This window comes from Peromyscus eremicus, chromosome 4 (assembly GCF_949786415.1).
Source record: "Peromyscus eremicus chromosome 4, PerEre_H2_v1, whole genome shotgun sequence".
NCBI lineage: Eukaryota > Metazoa > Chordata > Mammalia > Rodentia > Cricetidae > Peromyscus > Peromyscus eremicus.
Window position 1 is genome coordinate 126281420 of NC_081419.1, and position 22196 is coordinate 126303615.

The window sequence follows — 22196 nt, forward strand, 5'->3', positions numbered from 1 at the left end:
TATAACCCTGCCTTTCAATTAGATATTGACTGTAAAAGGCAAGAAAAACAGTCTGAGATCCCACATGTTCAGATGTCCATGGCCCCATCACCGAGATATCTCCAGCTACAATAGAACCCAGAAAACCAAAGGGATTTCAGAGGTCTAGTCCATTATCATCACAGTGGGGAGCATAGTGACACACAGGCAGACATGGTGCTGGAAGGGTAGCTGAGAGTTCTACATCCAGATCAGCAGCCAGCAAGAAGAGGGAGCCACTGGGCCTGACTTGGGCTTCTGAAACCCTGAAGCCCACCCCCAGTGACATACTTCCTCCAACAAGGCCACATGTCCTGATCCTTTCAAATAGTGCCATTTCCATTCAAACCACCACACCATCTTCTGACCTCTGTGGACACCATGCATGTACATGGTACACATATATACATACATGCAGGCAAAACACTCAAGCACATAAAATAAATAAATGTAGCTGGGTATGGTGGCACAAACCTTTAATCACATCACTCAGGAGACAGAAGCAGGTTATCTCTGTAAGTGCAAGTCCAGCCTGGTCTACAAGTTGCAAGCTCAGATGTCTGCAGATGAGCATGCTAACCTGATGTCTAAGAGGTGAGACCAGAATCCTTGCACAGAAGAAGCAGATGGGCATGGAGAAGTCACAGAGTAGAACACAAAAGCAAAAAAGAGAGAAGTGAGGAGAAAAACAAGGAGAAAAATTATAAGCTGGGTTCACAAGGAACAACTCTAAATAATGAAGGTGTAGAAGGGTAAAAAATGAGAGAAGAAAATTACTAAAGAAATAATACATTTCTAGTTCAGAAGAATATAAATCTCTAAATGAAAGAACACAACTCGCCTTGGATGGACAAAATGGAGAAGTGTTTCAAATTGTTTTAATGTCATGGATAAATAGAACTATCTGGGGGCTGAGGACATGGCTCAGTGGGTAAACTGCTTGCCATGTAGGCAGGAGGACCAGAGTTTGATCCCCACGACCCATGTAAAGTCATACACAGTAGTATGTATCTGTAATCTTAGTATATCTGAGATGACATTAACAAGGCATCTAGCCTGTATACCCAGCAGTGAGCCATGAGTGACCTGCCTCAAGTAAGGAGAAAACAAACTTTAGCCGGGATTTCACAAAGTTAAACAAATGCAACATAAAATAATGCAACACATCTTTGCATCATTAAACAAATATTCTTCAGCATAAACAAATGTGACACATCTTAAAATAGTATTCTACAACAGGGATGGAGAGATCTCAGTAGTTAAGAGCACTTGCTGTTCTTGCGGAGTATCTAGGTTTGGTTCCCAGCACCCACATGGTGGCTCACAATTGTCTCTAACTTCAGTTTCAAGGGATCCGATGCCCTCTTCTGGCCTCCTTGGGTACTAGGCACACATGGGGTGCACAGGCATTCAAGCAGACAAAACACCCATACGCATAAAATTAGAACAAAACAAAACAAATAAAAAGCCCTACCAAAACAACTAGTCTGAGTGTGGAGCTCAGGTGATAGAGTTCACATCTAGCACTCATGATGCCCCATAAATGGGACGTGGTGCAACATGAGTCTGCAATGTCAGAACTTAGGCAGCAGCATGAGGATCAGAAGTTCCAGGTTATTTTTGTTTACATAGTGAATTTCAGGCCATCCTGGAATGGGGAGGGTGCAAATAGCAACAAAAAGAACTAATGAAAATGGGGGAAATTTTTGGTAATTATTAGCTCTAGAAAATACCAAAAGTTGTTTGAAACGTAAGTGCATATATTGCATTACCTGTTATTTCCTTGGCACAGTAAAGCATTTGTAACTAATACAGGTAAGCTTTACTTTAAGTCAGTTTAGTATCTTTTTATTACATTCAGTGTGTGTGTGTGTGTGTGTGTGTGTGTGTGTGTGTACATGTTCTGAGGTCAGGTGACAACTTTAGTTGTTTCTTTCCTTCTGCCCTGTGGGTCCCTGGGCTCTTCAAGTCGTCAAGAGCCTTTATCCATGGAGCCATCAGAGATGCCATCTTTTCCCTACAATTGTATGTTGTTGTTTTTGTTTGTTTGTTTTGTCTTGGTTTTGGAGACATTTTAAATAAATTTTAAAAAATCTTATTTATTTGTATTTTATATATGAGTGCTCTGCATTATACCTGCATTATACCTGCATCCCAGAAGAGGGAGTCAGATCCTATTGTAGATGGTTGTGAGCCACCATGTGGATGCTGGGAATTGAACTCAGGACCTCTGGAAGAGCAGCCAGTGCTCTTAACCTTTGAGCCATCTCTCCAGCCCCCCAGACAGAGTTTGTGTATCCTTGGCTGTCCAGGAACTAGCCTTTTAGACCAAGCTGGCCTCGAACTCACAGAGATCTGCTTGCCTCTGCCTCCGGAGTGCTGGGATTAGAGGCATGCGCCACCACCGCCCGGCACAACTATGTATATTCATTTTGATATTTGGGGAGGGGGGTTTCGCTGTGTAGTTCAATCTGGCCACACACTTGCTCTAAACCTGTCTCCACTTCCCAAGTGCTAGGATTACAGGCACGAGTCATCATGATCAGCCAAGGTTTTTTGTTTGATGATGAGAGAGAGTAGCAGGACTCCGAAGATGCTATCAAGGGAGGGTGACGTGAGGTGTTTCAGGTTTTAAAATTATTATTTAGGTTATCTCGTCGGGAATGGATTGCCAGAGCAAAAAGTCTATAAACAGAGTAGGAGCATCAGGTTAGGCTAAAGACGACGGTGGCCTGGCCTTGTTTGTGGTGCTATCCCTTGTTGGCGAAGAAATGCAGGGATATTTGAAAGGCAGACAGAGGGACGCTGTGGCTGAATGGAAGTGACAGACAGCAGAGTCGAGGATTTTCCTAAGGATTTGGCTTCATCCCTGGGTACACCCTAATTGGGAGCCGCTCAACACTAATCTGAGACCTAGATCAGAGAACTGACGCAAAAGAGCTCTTGGAAGGGGACGATGAAATCGCGTAGTGCGACCAAGGCACCGAGTTCCGTTTCACAGACGGAGACGCAGAGGCACAGGAGACCCGCGGATGAAATCGGGGCTCCTAGGTGGGTCAGAGTGTGGGCGCGCGCAGGGAACCTGGGAAGTGCCTCTGCACACCGGGTCCCGCCCCTCGGTGGGCTGTCTGCGTCCGAGGCCCAATAAAGTTATTGAAATTGACGCGGTTGCTAAGGAAGTGGGTCGCCGAGCCGGGTTGCTAAGGAAGTGAGCGGCCGCGTTCTCTCCCCATCCGGGGCAGCGGGGAATGGCTGAGCCCGGGGTTCGCCGCCGCCGCCCGCTCTCGGCTGCGGCTGCAGGTGAGTTCGGGCTGCGGGGTCCCCGCGGGGCGCCCAGCGTTGTCCCGGCGTCGCTGCTCCGCGAGCCGCAGTATCCTCTGCCCGGCCTCTGGGTTAGCTGATCGCCAGGCTCCTTCTCGGGCGCGGCCGGCACGACCCCCAATCTCGGCCGCCCCTGCTAAGTCCTCACTGCGGTTCCGCGGCCGTAGTCACAGGTTCCGGCCCAGGAAGCAAGTACCTGAGGTCCGAGCCTCGGAGCTATGCCTGGCTCGCTGTGTGACCTTGGACAAACCCCTTGCCCTCTCTGGCAGCAACAGACCTGTCTGTTCAGTGGGGTCCTGACACTTGCAGAGGAGATGTGTGCGTGAAAGGGCTCCAGGTGGGAAGAGGGAGAGCGGCTAGGGTACTCTACTTGGGGACCAAGAGTCCTGTTTGAAGTCTGTGTGCTTGAGTTTGAAGCTGCATCGCGTGGCACTGAGTCTTCTCATCTGTAAAGTGGGATAATGGACTGCTGTGGGAAGCCAGTGGGGCAGGGCATCTGGATTGGCTTGGCACATCTGGCTTTTTATTTATTTATTAATTAGCAGATGTTAATTGCACATAATAACGGGTTTCGTTTGTGTATATAATGTATTTTGGTCATGTCCCCCTCCCACTGACCCCCTTCCCTTCTTCTGGCCCCTTCTAATTCCATTCCCTAGGGCAGCTTGCAAAAACTTGGTACAGGGTTCTGTGCAGGAGCGTGGGCATTTTACCCATGGCTACACTACAGAAGAAAATGCCTCCTACCCCCTCAATCACCATTAACTCGTTTGAGGTGCTGGGTAGGATGGGGGGCCAACAGGGCACCTCAGGAATGGGCGGGGTCTTGTGAGCCCCTCCCCCTAGCAACCGTTAACTGCCTATAAATCCTCGTGTAGGCGTGGGTACTTGTGAGCCCCCCTCTACAAAACACCTGGTTAGTGCGTAACACACTATAGTGAGGTATTTGGAATGGGTTGGAGCCTTCCAGGAGGGGAAAGATGTCTTGGGACCAGGGAGCTTAGGTGTGTAGCTTGCCAGCTCCCGGGGTATTCCTACCACCCTGGCCATTCCCCACCCACAGTTTCACTTCTTGATCTGCTCAGAGAAGGCGAGTTGTTGACCTCTCAAGAGGTCCTGGTGGGAAGAAACCCAGAGATAAGACTTTGTAGATGGTGGGGGGTTATGGTTTCGTTTTGTACTTGTGCCTTGTTCGTCACCGGTAAGTTTATAAGAACAACAGGGGTATAGCTCTCTCTTCTGCCAAGTGCTTAGAGAGTAGTGATCATTTAGAGCTTGATGATTAAGAAGTTTTTTTGAGGCGCGTTATCTCATTTAATCCTCACAGACTTTGTCAGGCAGCCCATCTTGTAGATGAGGAACCTGTGCCTGAGAAAATTGAGTTGGCTTGCCTAAGAATCTGAGGCTTCCAGTGCTGGACATGCATTTTATTCCCTGCTCCCCAATGCCTCTGCTTTCTCAACAGTAACTGCTAGAAGGCCACAAGGGTATTTTGAGTTGCTTCTAATTGCTTCTGCTAGAGGTTGTTCTCCCGATGGCATGGAGACACGATCTCAGAAAAAAACTTTGTTGGATTTGTTACTAGCATATATTCATTTTGTCTAATAAATTTCGTTGACCTTTAAAAATATCTTTATTGCTGTAGTTTGTGTGTGTGTGTGTGTGTGTGATGTGTATGTGTGAGTGCCGGTATGTGCTAGGGCATGTGGAGGTGAGAACTCAGCTTCATGGAGTTGATTCCTTCCCCCTTTATGTGGGTCCTGGGGATCAAACTCAGGTTGTCGGGCCTGCGTGGCAAGTGCTCTACCTGCTGAGTTGTCTCCCTGCCCCACTGTGACGCTTTTATACGTGAATATAATGTGTTTTGCTCATATTCACCCCTGTTATCCTCCCGTTCCTGCTGGTGTCCTTTCTCTCACCAAATACTCCTCCTTCCACATCTCCCCACGCCTTTGGCAACCCAGCCAGTTTAATTAGGATTGCTTATAGGAACAGGAGCGAGGGGTTGGTTATCTATCTATCTATCTATCTATCTATCTATCTATCTATCTATCTATCATCTATTTATTTATTTATTTATTTACTTACTTACTTACTTTTTTTTTTTTTTTTTTTTGGTTTTTCGAGACAGGGTTTCTCTGTGTAGCTTTGCTCCTTTCCTGGGACTCACTTGGTAGCCCAGGCTGGCCTCGAACTCACAGAGATCCGCCTGGCTCTGCCTCCCGAGTGCTGGGATTAAAGGCGTGCGCCACCACCGCCCGGCTACTTACTTATTTTTGAGGCAGGATTTCTTTGGCTGGCCTTGAACTCACGTAGATCCTCTGCCTCCTGAGTGCTAGAATTAAAAGCATGTGCCATCACCGCCTGGCAGTGAGGGGTTATTTATAAGAGCACAGGCAGCTAACTAGTGTTTTGGTGACTGCAGGAAGTGCCTCTTCCTCAGCAGCCATCAAGGGCCTTATGAAGCCCTTCTCCCTCCATGACTGAATATTGGTGGGCTCAGTCTCGTGTGTCTCTACACAGTAAGCACAGCTGCTGAGAGTTCAGGGGGCCACAGCCACGTCCTACCCAAAGACAGCATTCCACTCACTCGGCTCCCTGTCCTCTGCCTCTTACGTTCTTCTGCCTCCTCTTCTGTGACGTTCTCTGAACCTTGGAGGGGGTAAATTTCCCCCTTAGGCTGAGCACTCAACAGTCCCTTACTTTGAGCACCTTGACCAGTTATGAGCCTCAGTCACCACTGCCCACTCCCGAAGAAGCTTCTGTGAGCAAAACTGACCTCATCACTAAATATTTAGAACTTAGTTTGGCAGATACATCGTGTCCATTTAGTAATACAATAGTCGCCTCCCACTAGGGCCCACTAGGGTCTTCTCCAGCCATGGGCCTTTGACCCGGTGGCAGTACCGGATGGGAACTCCTTTCTGTAGAGCAGGCCTCAGAGCCAAGCGGAAGCTGTTGGTTACCTGTGACAGTCACGCCTCTGTTGCAGCAGTGGGCACATCTCCCTGGGCATCGACAGCCGATGATACTGTTGGTGACAGTTCTTCCCCAGCAGGCTGCAGCACCTTCCAGGCCTGTGAAGCACAGCCAGCAGCAGGGAAAGCTTCCAGCTCAGTTTCAGCTTGGGTTCTCTGTGTCAGGAGACCAAAGCTTATGTACCTTCAGCATTAATTCTTACCATCTCATTCTGGTGGGCAACCAGCGGCTGTGGCATTAGCCTGTTTTGGGTCCCTCAAGGGCATCTCCAGTGATTTGAATGGGGGACTGCTGAGACATCCAGCTCTGTGGATTGAACAACTGCCTGTTTTTTGGCCACTACAGTGAGTAACAGCCATTGCTGGACTACAGCATTCCGTAAGCCAGTCTAATAAATTCCCTTTTAATAAATACATTTATTCTCAGTTCTGTTCATTTAGCAAACCCAGACCAAAATAGCATCATTCTCCAGCAGCTCATGGTGAGGTAGCCCACTCCTGGTACTAAGGTTTTCCTATAATAATTTATGGCGTTTGGAGGGGAAAGAATCATTGAAATAGATAGCATTTAAAGTACGAACTCCCGACCCCATGCTGGAATGTGTCAGAGTGGCATTCTATGTCTCTTGGCCCCTCTTTAGTGAGGGGTTTTGGCTGGATGGTACTAAAGGCCCCATCAGTGCTGTTGTGGTTCAAGTCTGCAGTTGGCCTGCTGGGTTAAAAGCTTGGCCAGCCACCTTCAGACTGCACGCCACCCAGCAACGCTTACCGTGTGTATCACCGCTTCCTCACCCACAGAGCAGAGGATAACATCTTGCAGGGCTATTAGGAAGAGTGACTTGAGCCTGATCCATGTGAACTGCCTAGCACGTTTGGTAAACTTTAGCCGTCATTATTTGGGTTTAACCTAGCACCTGTACTGCATTTCATATCCTATTTGTTGTTGATGAATGAGTACAGTGTGTGGTTATAATCTCAGGCCCGTCAATCTTACAAGATCATCATAAGCATGAGGCACTTGCCACCATAGCCTTATGTAAATGTTGGTGTTATTGCAGGCTTTCTCCAGGAACCAGGACTTCCGTGCCAGGATGGTCTGCAAAGAAAGGAGAAATCTGGGGCAAGGGAGTGTAGATCAGTTGGTAGAATGCCTGCCTAGTATGCATGAACCCTGGATTTCACCTCTGGTGCCACATAGAGCCTGGCATGGTGGTGTGTGTCTGTAATCCCAGCACTCAGGTGTTAAAGGCAGAAGAATCAGAATTTCAAGGCCACTTTGGCTACATATCATGTTTAGGGTCAATCTGAGCTACTCAAGGCCTTGTTTTTTTTTTGTTTGCTTTAAACCTTTGGGTTTTTTTTGTTTATTTGTTTTTCTGGAGCTGAGGACTGAACCCAGGGCCTTGACGCTTGCTAGGCAAGCGCTCTGCCACTAAGCTAAATCCCCAACCCCTCAAGGCCTTGTTTTTATTTGTTTGCTTTAAGGAGGAAATTAGTCATAGAAATCGAGGTTTTGTTGTTTGGCACCAAATTCAGAAAATCTCTGTTCCAGGGATGTACGGAATATTGTACCCTACAACCTTCAAGGGACCCAGAACTTCGTTTGTAAGTCACTGTCATTTGACAGAATTTGACCTCCCCACCCGTTCAGTGTTAGGGGTTTACCAAGGCCATGTGCGCGCTAGGCCCTCACTCTACTAACCGACCCCATCTCCGGCCTCTTGGCTTTTGTTCTTCGATAGGGAAGGTCACCTTGTTGCTCTGGCCACCCTCTAATTTCCAGGCTCAAGTGATCTTGTCACCTTAGCTTCCCGAGCAGATGAGACTGTGGGTATATGTCAACACACTCGCCTTGACTTTCCGAAGGGATTCATGTGTTGTGTTTGTCTGGCCACAGAGTCAGGCCACGGCTGTCTACTGTGTCCTGAGAGGTCTGCCAGGTACCTGGGGGTGGGAGCAGCGTGGGAGGGGTGGAGGTGGGGAGCCTCGGGTTGCGTCTACACCTCTTTATTTCCCTGTTTTCCTTCCTTCCCCTCCTTTCCCTTTCTCCTCTCTCTTTCCTTCCATTTCTTCTTGTCTTGCCAGGGTCCTGTCATGTAGCCCAGGCTGGCCTTGCACTTGCAGTTCCTCCTGCATGCCGGGATCACACACATTTCATCTATGGATTTTCAGGTCACTGAGGAAGAGCCTTGTCTTGTGGTGTTGACACACTGCTGTCTGTATGGATCTTGATGCTTTTGAGTTCTGAAATGGGCTTTACTCGGTCTCACTGGTACTCTTGAGGAAGGGGAGGTGCAGATTCAGCTCTCCAGTGGGTGATGGGGAACCCCGAGGAAGAGACGCCTTGCTGCTGGGAAGTGGCCCACCTCACATTGGTGTCCGGGTTGTCGGACTCGAAGCACAGTGCTCTTGCTGCTGTGCTCTTGGCTTCATTTGTGTGACATCTGCTGAGCAACTGGTATGTGGCAGCCCTGTGTAGTCTGGGGATGACGGTGAAGAGATGGGCCAGGTCCTTGGTCCCACGGTTACAGTTCAGCAGGTGCAAACTGGAAACCAAAGAGTAGACAGACAAGGGCATCTGAGCAGGATGAGCACTGTGGACAGAGTAGCTCAGGGGTGGGTTAGAACGTCACTTCTGGGGGGCGGGGCGCTGCTGCTTCAGTTGAGTGATCAGAAAGGTCATCTGTGAGGTGGTGACATATTTTTTGAGGCTTACTTTCAGGAAGGGCTCACACTGTTTGAAGGTATACCAAAAGGATAAAGACTCCAAGGTGGGAACAAGCTTGGTAAGTTCCAGAAACTACAAGAAGTGGCTGTGGTGGAGCGAGGTAGCTGGGAGTGCCACTGGGAGTTTTACCACAGGGGACTTACAGGCTGGAGTCGTCCGGAAGCAGTGGGGACCATTGAAGGCTTTGGAGAAGAAGGTGTCATGATGTAGGTGTTTTCGTTTTTGTTGGTTTTTTTGGAGCCTGTCCTGGATCTCGCTCTGTAGCCCAGGCTGGCCTCAAACTCACAGAGATCCGCCTGGCTCTGCCTCCCAGTGTTGGGATTAAAGGCGTGCGCCACCACCGCCCGGCTTGTTGTTTCTGAGTGTGTGTGGATGTTTTACCTGTACGTGTGCCGGTGTTTCACTTTCAGCATGTCTACAGAGGCCAGAGGAGATGTGTGATCTCTTGGAAGTGGAGTTGCTGAGAACTGAGAGTCACCATGTGGGTGCTGGAACTTCGGGAAAAGCACTTCCTGAGCCATCTCTCCAGCCCCTAGCTGCTTTTTAAATTTATTTAATTTTTTTGGAGACAAGGTCTCATGTAGCCTAGGCTAACCTTAAGCTCTCTATGTAGTCAACTAAGGATGAACTTGAACTTCTGATTCTTTTGCCCGTCTCCTGTGTGCTGGGGTTATAGGTACATGCCACCACACCAGCGCATATGGGGCTCAGAACCTTGTGTATGCCAGAGAAGCCCTCCACTAACTGAGCTACACCCCTAGCCCCGAGTTTTTTGTTTTGTTTTGGAATCACTTGGAGGGCAGATGGTGAGATTCAGTGTAGAGTGCTCCCCTAGTGTGCTCCGCCCTCTGTTCCGTCTCCAGCATCGCAAAAGGAAACAAAAGAAAGTGAATTCATTCTGGCCTCTGGCTTGTGGATTTGAGAGAGCTTTCAGTGGCAGCCAGAAGACTAGGTAAGAGGTTAGTAAGATGGAGGTGGCCTTCTAGGGTGGTGGCAGCAGAAAGACATGTTTTGGAGGTGAGGCCAGCAGGATGGGAGGATTAAGGATGACTCCTAGGTTTTTGGCCTGAGCAGCTAGGTAGATGTTAGAGGGGCCATCTGCCTCCATAACATTAGAGGACTTTTTGGAGAGGTGCCCTGAGAGAAACAACTGAATTATTCCCAGAGGCCCAGGTTGCAAACAGTACCTTAGGCCCTTGGAAAGAATCTCCAGCCTCTGCTGAAGGAAGACAGCCAGGAGCATCTGACAGAGCTCCACCTTGGGCATCCAGAAGACCTGCTTTCTCTAGGTTGGCCCTGTGTCAGTCTGTGGAGCAGTAGGTGTGGGCTCTGCTAGGATCATGCTTACCTGTCTCAGGCTGTTAGCATTGCTGTCCTGACTTGTGGATCTTGGCTGATGGAGGTTGGGATGAGCCTAGCCAGCCAGCTCTGGGGGAGAGCATAGACTCACTAGCACAGCTCACTCCCAGTGCCTCAGATGGTCATGCTCTCCCTGCCAAAGTGCCTCTTTCCTGGCCACTGGACAGTAGGTCTAAAGGTTCAGAGCATGTTAGATGGGGGGAAGGCTTTGAAAAGCTGCTGTGTTCTGCCAGAATTCCTAGAGGACTCTTGAGAGTAGTAGCTCATCCAAGCAAGAGATCCAGGCCTCATTTCACACGTACCAGTAACAGCCTTTGTAAATTTGGCATTCAGTGGTGCATGTTCAGCAGACTTATGACTGCACCGTCTGCTACGTGTAGCTCTGGTGTTTATGGTGCTCCTTCCTGGGCTTCTCATCAGCTGATTCCCAGTCAGTCGTGGGCATGTGGAGTATGGGTTGTCCTGTTTTCAGGTGAGGACATTGAGATATGGAGAGGTCACTCCTGTTTGTTAGTGTGTTAAGTGCCCGCAAGTGCTGAGGTAGTAGATTCTCGTTGGCCCAAGTGTGTTGTGCCTGACAGAAGTACTCTTGTTACTGGGTGCTTCTTGACAATACAGTCTAAGCCTAGATCGGAAAAATCAGGGTCTGGATCTCACCACGGTCCCTAGGTACACTTGCCTACAAGATCTCTAGTATACTCACCTAGGTGATCGGAAGCAGAACTAGGGACTCCTTCCAGTCAGGCCACCATAGCTGCAAGCAGTGCAGCCATGACCAAGAAGGAGGAGCTACTGGAAGATCTGAGGGTGGAGCCACCCAAACAGCTGGATGAATTTTGGGTGGAGCTATTCAAACAGCTGGATGATCTGAAAATGGAGCTGCCCCAGCTGCGGGTCACTAAAATAACTGTTGTTGTCACCGTTATCTGTGTATCCAAGATCTGAGTTGTCAGATCCATCTCCGGTGTCACCATGGTGAACCAGACTCAGAAAACCCTATAAGGGAAGAAGTACAAACCCTTGACCTAAAGCCTTAGATGATGAGAGCCATGCACACCCCCCATCTCCTTTACCACCGAGTGGCTGTGCCTGTGCAAGGACTGGGTCATGGCCTGAGGTTGCCCCGGGTCATGGCCTGTGGTTGCCCCATTGATGAAACACAAAGCTGGCTGAAAAAAACCCCAAACCCTCGGACTTGGTAGTGATAACAGCGAGGTGATAGTGTGTCGTGATGGCTAATGTTTGCTGAGACAGGCGCTTGCAAGCCCTCTTTGATTTCAGAGCAGTCTTGTACAGGAACTGTTCCTCCCAGTTCCCAGAAGAGGGAAGTAGAGACACCAAGAGTCAAATACTTCCCACATATGCTCAGCCTATTACTCACTTCTCTCTAAAGAAAGCTTTTTATTTATGAGCCGGGCAGTGGTGGCACACGCCTTTAATCCCAGCACTCGGGTGGCAGAGGCAGGTGGATCTCTGTGAGTTCAAGGCTAGCCTTGAGTTACAGGTGAGTTCCAGGAAAGGCTCCAGAGTTACACAGAGAAACTCTGTCTCGAAAAACCAAAAAAAAAAAAAAAAAGCTATTTATTATTGTGTATGTTTGTGTGTGCATGGTGTGTGTGTAGATGTGGGTGTGTGTGCCACAGTGCACCTGTGGAAGTCAGAGGACATTCTGTAGAGTCAGTTTTCTCCTTCCACCTTTGTGTGGGTTTCGGGGTTCAGACACTGCTGTCCACTGAACCGTGCCGCTGGCTCTCTACTGCCCTCCCTCCCTTCCACAGAGCCCAGAGCCTCTTGCATGCCAAGCACATACTCTACCACAGAGCTCCATCCTTGGCCCCATCTGTTCTCCAGTGAGCAGTGACCACAGCATCCATGAGGTTTGTCACAGGGCTCTCTTCTGTACCTGGGTAACTAATTTGAAATGCTAATAGAAACAGGACACCAGTCCAGGTACAGTGGCACTTGGTTATAATCCTAGCACTCAGGAGGTGGGCGCAGAAGGGTCAGGTGTCCAGGGTCAGGGCTACACAATTCCTTTGAGGTCAGCTGGCCTTACAAGAGACACACACACACACACACACACACACCCCATCTCAACACACAAAGGAACAGACCAAAAAGTAACTTCAAAGGCTGTTTGAGGAGGTAGGAAACTCCCTGGGCTGTTTTAGAGTAAAGATGAGTCTCAGTATTTGATGGCTGAGGCTACAGAGACCCAGCTGTGGCCTAGCTAGGCTAGCACTCATGCTTTGTAGTAGTCTAGCTCTGGGCCTCTTACAGCTGGAGTTGGACCCCTCAACTGGTTCTTCTTCCTGCCGATCACATCTGGAGTGGGAGAGGAGAGGGCGGAAGTCCTGCAGCATCTTTAGAAAGTTTCCTGTCCGGGGCTGGCAAGATGACTCAGTGGATAAAGGTGATGACCTGAGTTCAAAGTCGAAGACACACTTAGTACACAGAAAGAAGCAGCTTCTGCAGGTTGTCTTCCAGCCTCATGTGCGCGCACAGTGGTGCTCACCCATGGGTGCACACACACACAGATCACCACAATATAACAAACATATTTTTAAAAATTGAAAACACAAAGCAAAGCTGGTGGCGCACGCCTTTCACCCAGCACTCAGGAGGCTGAGGCAGGTGGATCTCTGTGAGTCCAAGGCCATTGTGGTCAACATAGCCAGTTTTAGACTAGCCAGGGCTAAATGGCAAGACCCTGTCTCAAACTCATCCCCTCAAATTTAAAAATATTTTCAAAGATTTATTGGCCAAGCCTATGCTAGCACAGAAAATTCTGGCAGGATTGTAGTAGTAACTCTGCCACTTTTTTGTGACGTGGCAAATAAGTCAACCTGTCTGGACCTCAGTGTCTGTCTCTCTCTGTGTATGTTTATGTATGTCTGTAGCTGCACACACAAACACATGGCTGGGCCGTGAGGTGGACATTTTCTTCTCTCTTGGCGCTTCTATGCTGGTCTTTCTCCTAGACCTTCTGGGTGGGGTTTTCAGGGCACATTTCTTAGAACAGTCGGCTCTTCTTGTCACTGCCACCAATCTGCATTTTCTTTCTTCCTTTCTTCCTTCCTTTCTTTCTTCCTTTCTTTCTTTCTTTCTTTCTTTCTTTCTTTCTTTCTTTCTTTCTTTCTTTCTTTCTTTCTTTCTTTCTTTCTGTATGTTTTCAGGACAGAGTTTTGCTGTGTAATAGCCTTGGCTGTCCTAGAACCCACTCTATACACCAGGCTGGCCTCAAACTCCCAGAGATCCGCCTACCTGCCTCCTGAGTGCTGGGGTTAAAGGTAGGCGCCACTATCAACCGGCAGCATTATATCTTGAGGTGGGAATGTTTAAGGATCAGTTAATCCTGGTGACACATTGTGTCTCCTTACTTTGTCACCTGATTGCACACGCTGAGCTCTTCACTGCTGGCAGATCTATCTTTAGCATGCTGTTGTATTTAAATCATAGTTTGCATTAGAGATCTCTCTCACCAGTGATAATGGGTTTTTAGTTTGGGCACTAAGCTTTCGTTTTCTTACACTAGAGCACAGTATAGATGTGGATGTGGTCCAGGTGACATAGAAAGATGACTGGGATTTGGGACATGAATGCACTGTCACCCACACTGGGGTCCTTCATAGCACCTTCAGCACTGGTATCAGTGGGGCTGTGTGGCCTTTTGTGTAGGACACAGACTGGACAGAGTAGGAGCTCTGCACGCAGTCCCTAGTAGCCCAGGCTGATGACTCAGGAACCTGAGCACAGAGCTCCCTGGTAAATCGTGGAACACAGTGTCTGCTCGGGTGACTGAGATGACCACAGAAGATGCTCTTCGGTTTTTCAGGAGGAGCGGTGAGGAGTTAGAGACGCCCTTAGAAATGGCGCCTCTCCTAGATGCTTCACCTGGCAGCCTTTGTAAAAAGGGAAAGTTTTCCTGTTTATGAAAAGAAAAATTATTTCCATTGAGGAAATATCAAGGAAATCATGAAAAGATCAAAGTAAGGTTCACCCCAAGTCCTATCACCTAGAAATAACCCTGTTAGCTGTTACTGCTAGCTGTTACATGGGTGCAAATGTGTTCTGAAGTGTGTTTTACCTTCAAGAGCTGCAGGTTCTGCGCGTGTCCCCTACTGTCCCTAAGGCTGTTTCCAGGGTTTAGAGACTATAAATAATTGCTACTGAGAAAATGAGGTAGCGAAGGTTCTCCTCCTGCAACTGCATCCTTTGTCTACATTTCTGGTTTTTGTTGTTGTTGTTTGTTTGTTGTTTGTTTTTTTGTTGTTATGGTGTTGGGGACTGAAACTAGTGTCTCTTGCACACTCGATCACTAATCTGTGTCCCCAGCCCATTTCTTCCTTTTATTTTGAGACAGGTTCTCGCTAAACTGCCCTTGAACTCAAGCTGGCTTTGACTTTCCAATGTTTTTGCCTCAACCTCCCCAGTGAGACTGCTGGTGTGTTCTACTGTAGCTGGTTGTAAGTGTTTATATTTTCAACCATAATTAAAAGAAATTATTTAGTGAAAAGTCGTTGGCTAGAGAGTGTTTTTCCCCTTTCCCATTTTGGAAACCTCAAGCACAGAAAGTAGAAAGGAGCTGGGTGTGGTGGCGCATGCTTTTAATCCCAGCACTAGGGAGGCAGAAGCAGGCAGATCTCTGTGAGTTCGAGGCCAGCCTGGTCTACAGAGCGAGATCCAGGACAGCTAGGACTGTTACACAGAGAAACCCTGTTTAAAAAAAACAAAAAACAAAACAAAACAACAACAACAAAACAAAGAAAGAAAGAAAAAGAAAAAGAAAAAAAGAAAGTAGAAATTAACCGTGACCTGTCTCTTCCAGCCTCTACCATCATCAGTCAGGCCCTCCACTGGCCCCATCTACTGCACCCTGATTATTTTGAAACAAATTATAGATCATTTAACTTTATCTGAAAATGTGTATATCTATCTAAAAAGATAAACTTATTTTTTTAAACATTGATTTTTATTTTATGTGTATGTGTGTGTGCCTGCATGTATGTATGTGCAGCACATGCAGAGAGGTGTTGCCCATGGAGACCAGAAGATGTCAGACCTCCAAAAACTGGAATTACAGGTGGCTGTGAGCCACCTGTAATATAGATGTTATGAACCAAATCTGGGTCCTGTACAAGAGCAGCAAGTACTTTTAAGTGCTGAGTCAACTCTTCAGTTCCTCTTTTAAAACACATTTTATTTTTATTTTATGTAGTGTGTGTGCTCACAGGTATGTGTGTATATGGTGTGTATGTGTGTGCAGGTGTGTGTGTGTATGTATGGTGTATGTGTGTGCATGTGCAGGTGTGTGTGTATGTATGGTGTGTGTGTGTATGTGTGTGTGTGCATGTACATGTGCAGGTATGTGTGCACCAAAGAGTGAATGCAATAGTCAGAGGACAACTTATAGGAGTTGGATCAAATTCAGGTTGTCAAGCTTGCTGACAAGTGCTTTTTACCTACCGAGCATCTTAGTGACCCTAGAAACTTCATGTCTTCCCTGGATCAGTACATGGAATGAGAAGTTTTTGGCAGGAAGGCTTTCCCAGCGCAGCGGGAGTTCAGAGAATGGTTCTGAGTGTCTGGGGACTCGGAGAATGGGGTGCACTGTGGTGAGTTGACAGATGATACAGCCTGGAGAAGGGACAGGGCAGTGCCTTCTGTCAAAAAGGAATGTGTACAGCATTTTCATCTCTAGCAGTGGCTCCTACTGCTTCCTCCCACCCGTCCTCAAGGTGTATGCCCGGGCAATCTTGACGGCACTGTTAGAGAACAACCACACCACGGCATTTAGCCATGATTAAAAAATCGGAAAAAAACAAAACAAAACCCTGAGGTGATCTGTGCAAGAGAAGTAGAATTGTTTATTGTATACGCCACCTGAGGTACTATTGTTCATAAAGAAGTAGGGGACGGGATTAGGAAAATGGCTAGGTTAGTAAAGTGCTTGTCATGCAACCATGAGGAGATGTGTTCTGATCTCCAGAACCACGTAAAAAGCTGGGCATGGCGGTGTAAGTGTGTAATCCCAGTGCTGGGGATGTGCTGACTAGCCAGGCTAGCAAATCAGTGAGCTCCAGATCCAGTGAGAGCCCTGAATAAAAAAATAAGGTGGAGAAGTGATTAAGGAAGACCTCTAGTTTCCACTCCCACACCCATGCACACCACACCCACACACAAGAAGTAGGGGAATAGGGCAGGTGTGGTGGTGCACACACACAATCTTAGCACTTGGGAAGAGAATCAGGAAGGACAGGAGTTCAAAGTTATCCTCAGTTACATAGCTCATGGTATGGGGCTAGATAGCCTAGGCTACATGAGACCCTGCCTTAAGAAAAGGAGAAAGAAAGGTGAGGTGAATATGAATGGAGCTTTGCCACACTGTGAGTGGGGGCTGCTGATTGACACAACACCCAGGCTCACTGGACGGTGTCCTGGAAACTTGAATCTATTGGTAGTAATTTATAAGTATTTCACTATTAAATACAAAAAGGGTTTCTGCCTTACCTCCGGGTAAATGCTTCATTTGTATCACCAGATGACAATGTTCAGCACCACTGATCTGACTGGCTGCGCTTTCCGGTTGCTTTCTGAGAATGTGCTGTCTTCAGATGCTCAAACCCAAATCAATATGCTAGCCTTGTTTCCCCAAGCAAGGAATGGCTTTATTGTGTCCTCTCACCTTGATTAAAAAAACAAATAGGGCCTGGAGAGATGGCTCAACTGTTAAGAGCACTGGCTGCTCTTCCAGAGGTCCTAAGTTCAATTCCGAGCAACCACATGGTGGTTCACAACCATCTGTAATGAGATCTGGTGCTCTCTTCTGGCCTGCAGGTGTACATACAGGCAGAACATCGTGTAATAAATAAATAAATAAATATATAAACAAATAAATAAATAAATAGATTCTGGCCTGCAGGTGTACATGCAGGCAGAACACTGCGCAATAAATAAATAAACAAACAAATAAATAAATAAGCAAATGAGCAAATAAATAAATAAATAAATAAAACAGATACATGAACCCATCAAAAAGTCCAAAGAACAGAAAGACAGACAAAAGAAGACATGTAAACTCAACTAACCAGAGAGCACTGTCGCCCCCCCCCCCATCCCACCTGTGACCACAGTTCTTCAGGGCATGTTTCTTACCAGCATCACTCAATGGAAGAACTTTTTGTTTTTAAGGCAGGATCTGATAGTAGCACTGGATGGCCTGTCATTTGCTATTTAGACCAGGCTAGCCTCAAACTCACAGAGATCAGACTCACAGAGATCCACCTGCCGCTGCCTCTACTGGGATTAAAAGTGTGCGCCACCACTGCCCGGCTTACATAAGATTCTTAAGCCTGAGAGCTAGTGAAAGGCGGCGCAGATGCTCATTCCTCTGGAGCTCTAAAGCTCATGCTTTGATTCTTTTTTTGATTCTTTTTTTTTTAATCACAGTAGGCAATTTTTTAGATTTATTTTTATCTTACATGTTTTTGAATGTTTTGCCAACATGTGTGTCTGTGTACCATGTGCACACCTGGTGCCTGCAGAGGTCAGAAGAGGGAGGTGGATCACCTGGAACTGGGGTTACAGATGGTTGTGAGCTGCCGTGTAGGTGCTGGGAATTGAACTCAGGTCATTGCAAAAACAAGTGCACGTAACTGCTGAGCCATCTCTCCAAATCCTACCTACATTTTTAAAAAAGATTTGTCTTATTTGTGTGTGTGTGTTTGTGAGTGTGTGCTGTGTATGTTTAGTTGCTCAAAGAGGCCACAAGAGGGAGGCAGATCCCTGAAGCTGGAGTTACAGACCATAGTAAATCACCGTGTGGGTCCAGGGAAATGAACCTGTGTCCTCTGTAAGAACAGGCAGTTCTCTAACCACAGAGACATCTCTTTAGCCCCCTCATTTAATTGTTTTAACTAGGTGATATATTGACATTATTCAAAAACATTTTTGTTTCTGAGATAGGGGCTCATGTATCTTATGTAATTTGGCCAGCTTCAAACCCGGAATAACAGGATGATTTGAATTCTTGACTTCCTTGCCTCCACCCCCCCAGTGCTGGTATTATAGCTGTGCACCACCATGTCTGGGTTTATTTGGTGCTGGGGATCAAACCCAGGGTTTCTTTTATGCTTGGCAAGCTTCTACCAACTGAGCACATCCCTAGCCCACAATTTAAAAAAGGTTGACTAGATAATATATTTCCATACACTTTAAAATCTAGTAGGTATAAAAGTCCCACAGTGAAGTTCTTCTGCCCTTGGCCTTGCTACCTGGCTCTTTTAGGGAGAACCAGCTGTACCTGACAACCATTATTGCCATCTGGCTCTTGTATCTGCCTCCAAATATTTGGAGGTTGGATTTGTTGTTATTTTTGGTATTTTGAGACAGATCACTCGATGTTGTCCAGGCTGGCCTTCAAGTCACCATCTTTAACCTTAGCCTCTTGAGTGCTTAGATTACAAGCGTGTGATACCACACCAGGCTACCTACCCTCCAGCTATGTTTTATGCACTCACAAGAAAATGCAGATACTACTTTCTTTTAAATCTTCTGCAAGATGGCTATGGTTTGTAACCAGAGATGAACACACACACTCTGTGTGTGTGTGTGTGTGTGTGTGTGTGTGTGTGTGTGTGTGTGTACTGATCTCAAACCCCTGGGCCCTGGTCATCCCCCCACCTTACCTCCCTAGTGCTGAAGTCACAGGTGTGAGTCACTGTGCCCATCTGGAAATCTCGTAACTCCCGTTGTGATGATGTCATCCTAGGGACCAGGGTGAAGAGTGTAGTTGCCACGGGTGTGCGTCAGGATTTCAGAGTCCTGATACAGAGACTAAGGCTTCCCTAGGCGAAGCCTGCACATGGAGGTGGCGTAGGCTGGCTGACAGTGTTGCTTTTATCTTCCTGTGGTGCTTTTCTGACAGTGCTCATGATCTACGGCACAGGCTGCATTTCTGACACTCCATCCTTGAACCCTGGGCTGGGCAGTTGGCCGGCGGTTCCCTGGGCTCTTAGAGGACCCGAGTTGCAGTGTACTGATTAGAGATGCATTAGCGTGCGTCTGTGTGTCTGGACTGCTTCTTGCAGGGCTGCTTCTGTGGAGCTGCCATTTGTTTCTGTCCCCGTTTGAAGAGGCCACACGCCCATGAGAGGAGATTTGGAAAATACAGATATGTTGAAAGAACAGGGAAATCTCCTGCATTCCCATCACCCAAAGTGGACCACTGCTGATGTTCAATGAGTGTTTTTGTTTGTTTGTATGTTTTTTGAGACAGGGTTTCTCTGTGTAGCCCTGGCTGTCCTGGAACTCACTCTGTAAACCAGGCTGGCCTTGAACTCACAGAGATCTGCCTGCCTCTGCCTCCGAGTGCTGGGACTAAGGGTGTGCGCCACCACCACCCAGCAAGTGTTTTATTTTTACATAATCGTGATGACATGAAATCATTCAATTTTATAAACTGCCTTTTCATTTATAACCATTTTCCAGTCATTCTAGAGCTTGGCTAAATGTCTTTTTTTCCCTACTTTAAGATACTTTATTAGAATCTATTTGATAAAACCAGTACTCGTGAGACAAAATAAATTTAAGTAACTGGTTTTTTGTTTTGTTTTGTTTTGTTTTGTTTTGAGGGGGGACAAACTCTCACTGTGTTGTCTAGACTGATTTTTTTTTAAATTTAATTTATTTATTTATTATGTATACAGTATGCCTGCAGGCCAGAAGAGGGCACCAGATCTCATTACAGATGGTAGTGAGCCACCATGTGGGTGCCAGGAATTGAACTCAGAACCTTTGGAAGAGCAGCCAGTGCTCTTAACCTCTGAGCCATCTCTCCAGCCCCCTAGACTGATTTTTAAACTTAAGCTCAAGTGACCTCTGGCTGAGCATCTGAGGTCAGCCAAGACCCAAGTATCCTTTTAAAGATGGAATAGTGTGGTGGGCTTTTCTTTCTTTTTTCTTTTTGAGACAGGGTTTTGACGTGTAGCCATGGCTATCCTGAAACTTATTATGTAGATCAGACTGGCCTTGAACTCAAGATCCATCCCAGTGCCTCTGCCTCCAGAGTGCTGGGGTTAAAGGTATATGCCATATGTTCAGCTAATGTCTCATTTGCTCACTTTAGTTTTAAAAGAGAAATTACAAAATATTGCAAGTTAAGTTGAATCTGTTTCCCTCTCTAATGCATTTTCTCACTGGTTTCCTCCACTGACTGTCCAGTTTGGATAGCCGGTGATCCTCATCAGTGTGTACCTTCTCTACGACTTGGTGTCGGTTTTTTTGTTTGTTTGTTTGTTTGTTTGTTTGTTTGAGGCAGGGTCTCATTTTGTAGGTGAGTCTGGACTAAACCTTGCCAATTCAAGGATTGTCTAACTTTCTCTGCGAAGTCCAGATTGGTAAATATTTTGGGTTGGGGGGGACCTTATTTTCTCTGTTATAGCCACTGCACTCAGCCATTTCATAGCCATTGTAGATCTAGGTATGTGCAAACAAAGATTATGACTGTGTTTCAGTGAAATGCTATTTACAGAGATGGCTGTAGGCCAGATTTGGGCTGTGGCTTGTTTTGCAGACCTCTTATTTATTACTTTACTGACTGCTGTACTGGACTGTCTATAATATGGATGTATTGTATTTTAATTTTGATTCCCCTATAAAGCAATGTGTAGGTGCCCATTCTTTTCCATTATAACATTGCTGGGGGCTGGAGATGTAGCTCAGTTGGTGGAGTATTTGTGTAAACTAGGCATGGTGGTACATGCCTGTGATCCTACCACTTGTGAGGTAGAGGCAGGAGAAATCAGAAGTTCAGGTTGGTCTCAGTTATATGGTGAGTTGGAGGTCAGCCTGGGCTACATGAGAGCCTGTATCAAAAACAGAAAAGAATCATCCTTGCCTTTGTTTCCTTCTGCACATGTGCAAGGGTCCATCAGGACAGGAATTCGTGGAGAAGGTGGAATTGCTGAGTTTTGATGCTGGAGACTGAACCCTGGGATTCCCACATGCTAAGCACAGCTGCACCGCAGAGCTGCATCTTATCATTCGGTTTTTTTGAGACTAGAGTCTCACCATGTAGTCCTGGCTGGGCTAGAACTTACTATGTAGACCAGGCTGTCCTTGAATTCACAGAGCCCTGCCTGCCTCAGCCTCCTGAATACTGGGTTTGTTTGTTTGTTTTTTAAAGTTACAATTATTTATTGTGTATGGATGTGTTTCTGAGTGTGAATGTGTGTGAGTGTATGTATGTGTGCATGCATATGCATGTCATTGTGTATGTGTGGAGGTTGGAGGACAACCATTGGGAATCCATTCTCTTCTACCATGTGGGTTCCAGAGATTAAACTAAGGTCAGCCTTGGCAGTAAGCATCTACCCAATTGGCCATCTCATTGGCCTTCCCTTGTTTTATCTATCTATCTATCTATCTATCTATCTATCTATCTATCTATCTATCTTTTTTTAGAGATTGGGTCTAACTATGTAGCCCTGGCTGGCCTGGAACTCACTATTTAGACCAGGCTAGTCTCAAACAGAGATCTGCCTGTCTCCACTAAGTGCTAGGATTAAAGGTGTGCACCACCATACTCTGCCTCCCCCTTTTTTTCTTTTAAATTCACTTAGTTAATTACTTAATTTTACATCTCAACCAAATTTTCCCCTCCCTCCTCTCCTTCCACGCCCCCTCCTTTTTTTAAACAGCACACTGATCAATAAAATGTCAGCAGAGGGCTGGGAGTATGGTTTGGTGGTAGAGCACTTGTGTAGCATATACAAAGCTGTGGCCTCAATGAC

General features: G+C 46.8%; 1 protein-coding gene across 1 annotated transcript in view; it reads left to right on the forward strand.

Moving 5' to 3' along the window:
- Positions 1–3201: 3201 nt before the first annotated feature.
- Kif3b (kinesin family member 3B) overlaps positions 3202–22196 on the forward strand; it is a 41501-nt gene continuing 22506 nt past the window's right edge. Inside the window, exon 1 of the mRNA XM_059261663.1 lies at positions 3202–3318. The gene's annotated coding sequence lies outside the window, so the exon portion shown is untranslated. The remainder of the gene's footprint in view (positions 3319–22196) is intronic.